This window comes from Nicotiana tabacum, chromosome 10 (assembly GCF_000715075.1).
Source record: "Nicotiana tabacum cultivar K326 chromosome 10, ASM71507v2, whole genome shotgun sequence".
Classification (NCBI taxonomy): domain Eukaryota; kingdom Viridiplantae; phylum Streptophyta; class Magnoliopsida; order Solanales; family Solanaceae; genus Nicotiana; species Nicotiana tabacum.
In genome coordinates, this window is record NC_134089.1 from 64,798,774 (window position 1) to 64,805,992 (window position 7,219).

Consider the following 7,219-nt stretch of genomic DNA (forward strand, 5'->3'; position numbering starts at 1 on the left):
TCAACTCAGGGATTGGAGCCCTAATGTTGGTAAAGAAAAGGCGACTAGGGAATGGAGGCCCTATGTCTGAAAATCTCAACTTAGGGATTAGAGCCCTAATGTTGGCAAAATAGGGAATAAAGGCCTTATGTCTAAAATCTCAACTCGGGGATTGGAGTCGTAATGTTGGCAAAAGGCGACTAGAAAATGGAGGCCCTATGTCTAAAATCTTAACTCAAGGATTAAAGCCCTAATTGTGGTAAAAAGGCGACTAGGTAATGGAGGACCTATGTTTGAAAATCTCAACTCAGGGATTGGAGCCCTAATGTTGGTAAAAAGGCGATTAGGGAATAAAGGCCCTATGTCTGAAAATCTCAACTCAGAGATTGGAGCCCAAATGTTGGTAAAGAAAAGGCGACTATGGACTGGAGGCCCTATGTCTTAAAATCTCAACTCAAGGATTGAAGCCCTAATGTTGGCAAAAGGCGACTTGGGAATGGAGGTCCTATGTCTGAAAATCTCAACTCAGGGATTGGGGCTCTAATGTTGGGAAAAAGGCGACTAGGGAATGGAGGCCCTATGTCTGAAAATATCAATCCAAGGATTGGAGCCCTAATGTTGGCAAAAGGCGACTAGGAAATGGAGGCCTTATGTCTAAAATTTCAACTCAGGGATTAGAGCCCTAATGTTAGGAAAAAGCGACTAGGGAATGGAGGCCTTATGTCTAAAAATCTTAACTCGGTGATTGGAGCCATAATGTTGGTAAAAAGGCAACTAGGGAATGGAGTTCCTATGTCTAAAATCTCAACTCATGGATTGGAGCCCTAATATTGGTAAAAAGGCGACTAGGGGATGGAGGCCCTATGTCTAAAATCTCAAATCAGGGATTGGAGCCCTAATGTTGGCAAAAGGTGACTAGGGAATGGAGTCCCTATGTCTGAAAATCTCAACTCAGGGATTGGGGCTCTAATGTTGGCAAAAGACGACTAAGGAATGGAGGCCCTATGTCTGAAAATCTCAACTCAAGGATTGGAGCCCTAATATTGGTAAAAAGGCGACTAGGGAATGGAGGCCCTATGTCTAAAAATCTCAACTCAGGGATTGGAGCCCTAATGTTGGTAAAAATAAGGCGACTAAGCAATGGAGGCCCTATGTTTGAAAATCTCAACTTAGAGATTAGAGCCCTAATGTTGGCAAATGGAAACTAGGGAATAAAGGCCTTATGTCTAAAATCTCAACACGGGGATTGGAAGTCCTGATATTAGCAAAAGGAGACTAGAGAATGGAGGCCCTATGTCTAAAATCTCAACTCAAGGATTGGAGCCTTAATGTTGGTAAAAAGGCGACTAGGGAATGGAGGCCCTATGTCTGAAAATCTCAACTCAGGGATTGGAGCCCTAATATTGGTAAAAAGGCGAATAGGGAATGGAGGCCTTATGTCTGAAAATCTCAACTCAGGGATTGGAGCCCTAATGTTGGTAAAAAGGCGACTAGGGAATGGAGGCTCTATATATAAACAGGGATTGAAGCCCCAATGTTGGCAAAAGGTGACTAGGGAATGGAGTCCCTATGTATAAAATATCAACTAAGGGATTGGAGCCCTAATGTTAGTAAAAAGGCGACTAAGAAATGGAGTTCCTATGTCTAAAATCTCAACTCAAGGATTGGAGCCCTAATGTTGGTAAAAAGGCGACTAGGGAATGGGGGCCCTATGTCTAAAAATCTCAACTCAGGGATTGGAGCCCTAATGTTGGTAAAAAAAAGGAGACTAGGGAATGGAGGCCCTATGTCTGAAAATCGCAACTCAGGGATTAGAGCCCAAATGTTGGCAAAAGGCGACTAGTGAATAAAGGCCTTATGTCTAAAATCTCAACTCGGGGATTGGAGTCCTAATGTTGGCAAAAGGCGTCTAGAGAATTGAGGCCCTATGTCTAAAATCTCAACTCAAGGATTGGAGCCCTATTGTTGGTAAAAAGGCGACTAGGGAATGGAGTCCCTATGTCTGAAAATCTCAACTCAGGGATTGGAGCCCTAATATTGGTAAAAAGGCGACTAGGGAATGGAGGTCCTATGTCTGAAAATCTCAACTCAGGGATTGGAGCCCTAATGTTGGTAAAGAAAAGGCGACTAGGGAATGGAGGCCCTATGTCTGAAAATCTCAACTCAGGGATTGGGGCCCTAATGTTGGCAAAAGGCGACTAGGGAATGGAGGCCGTATGTCTGAAGATCTCAACTCAAGGATTGGAGCCCTAATGTTGGCAAAAGGCGACTAGGGAATGGAGGCCCTATGTCTAAAATCTCAACTCAGGGATTGGAGCCCTAATGTTGGGAAAAGGGCGACTAGGGAATGGAGGTCCTATGTCTAAAAATCTCAACTCAGGGATTGGAGCCCTAATGTTGGTAAAGTTGGCAACTAGGGAATGGAGGCCCTATGTCTAAAATCTGAACTCAGGGATTGGAGCCCTAATGTTGGCAAAAGGTGACTAGGGAATGGAGGCCCTATGTCTAAAATCTCAACTAAGGGATTGGAGCCCTAAAGTTGGTAAAAAGGCTACTAGGGAATGGAGGCCCTATGTCTAAAATCTCAACTCAAGGATTGGAGCCCTAATGTTTGTAAAAAGGCGACTTGGGAATGGAGGCCCTATGTCTATAAATCTCAACTCAGGGATTGGAGCCCTAATGTTGGTAAAGAAAAGGCAACTAGGAAATGGAGACCTATGTCGAAAAATCTCAACTCAGGGATTGGAGCCCCAATGTTGGTAAAAAGACGACTGGGGAATGGAGGCCGTATATATAAAATCTCAACTCAGGGATTGGAGCCCTAATGTTGGCAAAAGGTGACTAGGGAATGGACGCCCTATGTCTTAAATCTCAACTAAGGGATTGGAGCCCTAATGTTAGTAAAAAGGCGACTAAGGAAGGGAATCCCTATGTCTAAAATCTCAACTCAAGGATTGGAGCCCTAATGTTGGTCAAAAGGCGACTAGGGAATGGAGGCCCTATGTCTAAAAATCTCAATTCAGGGATTGGAGCCCTACTGTTGGTAAAGAAAAGGCGACTAGGGAATGGAGGCCCTATGTCTGAAAATCTCAACTCAGGGATTAGAGACCTAATGTTGGAAAAAGGCGACTAGTGAATAAAGGCCTTATGTCTAAAATCTCAATTCGGGGATTGAAGTCCTAATGTTGGCAAAAGAAGACTAGAGAATGGAGGCCCTATGTCTAAAATCTCAACTCAAGGATTGGAGCCCTAATGTTGGTAAAAAGGTGACTAGGGAATGGAGGCCCTATGTCTGAAAATCTCAACTCAGGGATTAGAGCCCTAATGTTGGTAAAAGGCGACTAGGGAATGGAGGCCCTATGTCTGAAAATGTCAACTCAAGGATTGGAGCCCTAATGTTGGTAAAAAGGCGACTAGGAAATGGAGGCCCTATGTCTAAAAATCTCAACTCAGGGATTGGAGCCCTAATGTTGGTAAAGAAAAGGCGACTAGGGAATGGAGGCTCTATGTCTGAAAATCTCAACTCAGGGATTAGAGACCTAATGTTTGCAAAAGGTGACTAGTGAATAAAGGCCTTATGTCTAAAATCTCAACTCGGGGATTGAAGTCCTAATGTTGGCAAAAGAAGACTAGAGAATGGAGGCCCTATGTCTAAAATCTCAACTCAAGGATTAGAGCCCTAATTGTGGTAAAAAGGCGACTAGGGAATGGAGGACCTATGTTTGAAAATCTCAACTCAGGTATTGGAGCCCTAATGTTGGTAAAAAGGCGATTAGGGAATGGAGGCCCTATGTCTGAAAATCTCAACTCAGAGATTGGAGCCCTAATGTTGGTAAAGAAAAGGTGACTAGGGACTGGAGGCCCTATGTCTTAAAATCTCAACTCAAGGATTGGAGCCCTAATGTTGGCAAAAGGCGACTAGGGAATGGAGGCCCTATGTCTGAAAATCTCAACTCAGGGATTGGGGCCCTAATGTTGGGAAAAAGGCGACTAGGGAATGGAGGCCCTATGTCTGAAAATATCAATCCAAGGATTGGAGCCCTAATGTTGGCAAAAGGCGAGTAGGAAATGGAGGCCTTATGTCTAAAATCTCAACTCAGGGATTGGAGCCCTAATGTTGGGAAAAGGCGACTAGGGAATGGAGGCCTTATGTCTAAAAATCTTAACTCGGTGATTGGAGCCATAATGTTGGTAAAAAGGCAACTAGGGAATGGAGTTCCTATGTCTAAAATCTCAACTCAGGGATTGGAGCCCTAATGTTGGTAAAAAGGCGACTACGGGGATGGAGGCCCTATGTCTAAAATCTCAAATCTGGGATTGGAGCCCTAATGTTGGCAAAAGGTGACTAGGGAATGGAGTCCCTATGTCTGAAAATCTCAACTCAGGGATTGAGGTTCTAATTTTGGCAAAAGACGACTAAGGAATGGAGGCCCTATGTCTGAAAATCTCAACTCAAGGATTGGAGCCCTAATGTTGGTAAAAAGGCGACTAGGGAATGGAGGCCCTATGTCTAAAAATCTCAACTTAGGGATTGGAGCCCTAATGTTGGTAAAGAAAAGGCGACTAAGCAATGGAGGCCCTATGTTTGAAAATCTCAACTTAGAGATTAGAGCCCTAATGTTGGCAAAAGGCAACTAGGGAATAAAGGCCTTATGTCTAAAATCTCAACACGAGAATTGGAGTCCTGATATTGGCAAACGGCGACTAGAGAATGGAAGCCCTATGTATAAAATCTCAACTCAAGGATTGGAGCCTTAATGTTGGTAAAACGGCGACTAGGGAATGGAGGCCCTATGTCTGAAAATCTCAACTCAGGGATTGGAGCCCTAATGTTGGTAAAAAGGCGAATAGGGAATGGAGGCCTTATGTCTGAAAATCTCAACTCATGGATTGGAGCCCTAATGTTGGTAAAAAGGCGACTAGGGAATGGAGGCCCTATATCTAAACAGGGATTGGAGCCCCAATGTTGGCAAAAGGTGACTAGGGAATGGAGGCCCTATGTATAAAATCTCAACTAAGGGATTGGAGCCCTAATGTTTGTAAAAAGGCGACTAAGAAATGGAGTCCCTATGTCTAAAATCTCAACTCAAGGATTGGAGCCCTAATGTTGGTAAAAATGCGACTAGGGAATGGGGGCCCTATGTCTAAAAATCTCAACTCAGGGATTGGAGCCCTAATGTTGGTAAAGAAAAGGAGACTAGGGAATGGAGACCCTATGTCTGAAAATTGCAACTCAGGGATTAGAGCCCAAATGTTGGCAAAAGGCGACTAGTGAATAAAGGCCTTATGTCTAAAATCTCAACTCGGGGATTGGAGTCCTAATGTTGGCAAAAGGCGACTAGAGAATTGAGGCCCTATGTCTAAAATCTCAACTCAAGGATTGGAGCCCTATTGTTGGTAAAAAGGCGACTAGGGAATGGAGGCCCTATGTCTGAAAATCTCAACTCAGGGATTGGAGCCCTAATATTGGTAAAAAGGCGACTAGGGAATGGAGGCCCTATGTCTGAAAATCTCAACTCAGGGATTGGAGCCCTAATGTTGGTAAAGAAAAGGCGACTAGGGAATGGAGTCCCTATGTCTTAAAATCTCAATTCAAGAATTGGAGCCCTAATGTTTGCAAAAGGCGACTAGAGAATGGAGGGCCTATGTCTGAAAATCTCAACTCAGGGATTGGGAAACCTAATTTTGGGGAAAAGGCGACTAGGGAATGGAGGCCCTATGTCTGAAAATCTCAACCCAGGGATTGGAGCCCTAATGTTGGCAAAAGGCGACTAGGGAATGGAGGCCCTATGTCTGAAAATTTCAACTCAGGGATTGGAGCACTAATGTTGGTAAAAGGGCGACTAGGGAATGGAGGCCCTATGTCTGAAAATCTCAACTAAGGGATTGGAGCCCTAATGTTGGCAAAAGGTGAATAGGGAATGGAGGCCCTATGTCTAAAATCTCAACTCAAGGATTGGAGACCTAATGTTGGCAAAAGGTGGCTAGGGAATGGAGGTCCTATGTATGAAAATCTCAACTCTGGGATTGGGGCCCTAATGTTGGCAAAAGGCGACTAGGGAATGGAGGCCCTATGTCTGAAGATCTCAACTCAAGGATTGGAGCCCTAATGTTGGCAAAAGGCGACTAGGGAATGGAGGCCCTATGTCTAAAATCTCAACTCAGGGATTGGAGCCCTAATGTTGGGAAAAGGGCGACTAGGGAATGGAGGTCCTATGTCTAAAAATCTCAACTCAGGGATTGAAGCCCTAATGTTGGTAAAAAGGCAACTAGGGAATGGAGGCCCTATGTCTAAAATCTGAACTCAGGGATTGGAGCCCTAATGTTGGCAAAAGGTGACTATGGAATGGAGGCCCTTTGTCTAAAATCTCAACTAAGGGATTGCAGCTCTAAAGTTGGTAAAAAGGCGACTAGGGAATGGAGGCCCTATGTCTAAAATCTCAACTCAAGGATTGGAGCCCTAATGTTTGTAAAAAGGCAACTTAGGAATGGAGGCCCTATGTCTATAAATCTCAACTCAGGGATTGGAGCCCTAATGTTGGTAAAGAAAAGGCGAATAGGAAATGGAGACCCTATGTCGAAAAATCTCAACTCAGGGATTGGAGCCCTAATGTTGGTAAAAAGACGACTGGGGAATGGAGGACCTATATATAAAATCTCAACTCAGGGATTGGAGCCCTAATGTTGGCAAAATGTGACTAGGGAATGGACGCCCTATGTCGTAAATCTCAACTAAGGGATTGGAGCCCTAATGTTAGTAAAAAGGCGACTAAGGAAGGGAATCCCTATGTCTAAAATCTCAACTCAAGGATTGGAGCCCTAATGTTGGTCAAAAGGCGACTAGGGAATGGAGGCCCTATGTCTAAAAATCTCAATTCAGGGATTGGAGCCCTACTGTTGGTAAAGAAAAGGCGACTAGGGAATGGAGGCTCTATGTCTGAAAATCTCAACTCAGGGATTAGAGACCTAATGTTTGCAAAAGGTGACTAGTGAATAAAGGCCTTATGTCTAAAATCTCAACTCGGGGATTGAAGTCCTAATGTTGGCAAAAGAAGACTAGAGAATGGAGGCCCTATGTCTAAAATCTCAACTCAAGGATTAGAGCCCTAATTGTGGTAAAAAGGCGACTAGGGAATGGAGGACCTATGTTTGAAAATCTCAACTCAGGTATTGGAGCCCTAATGTTGGTAAAAAGGCGATTAAGGAATGGAGGCCCTATGTCTGAAAATGTCAACTCAAG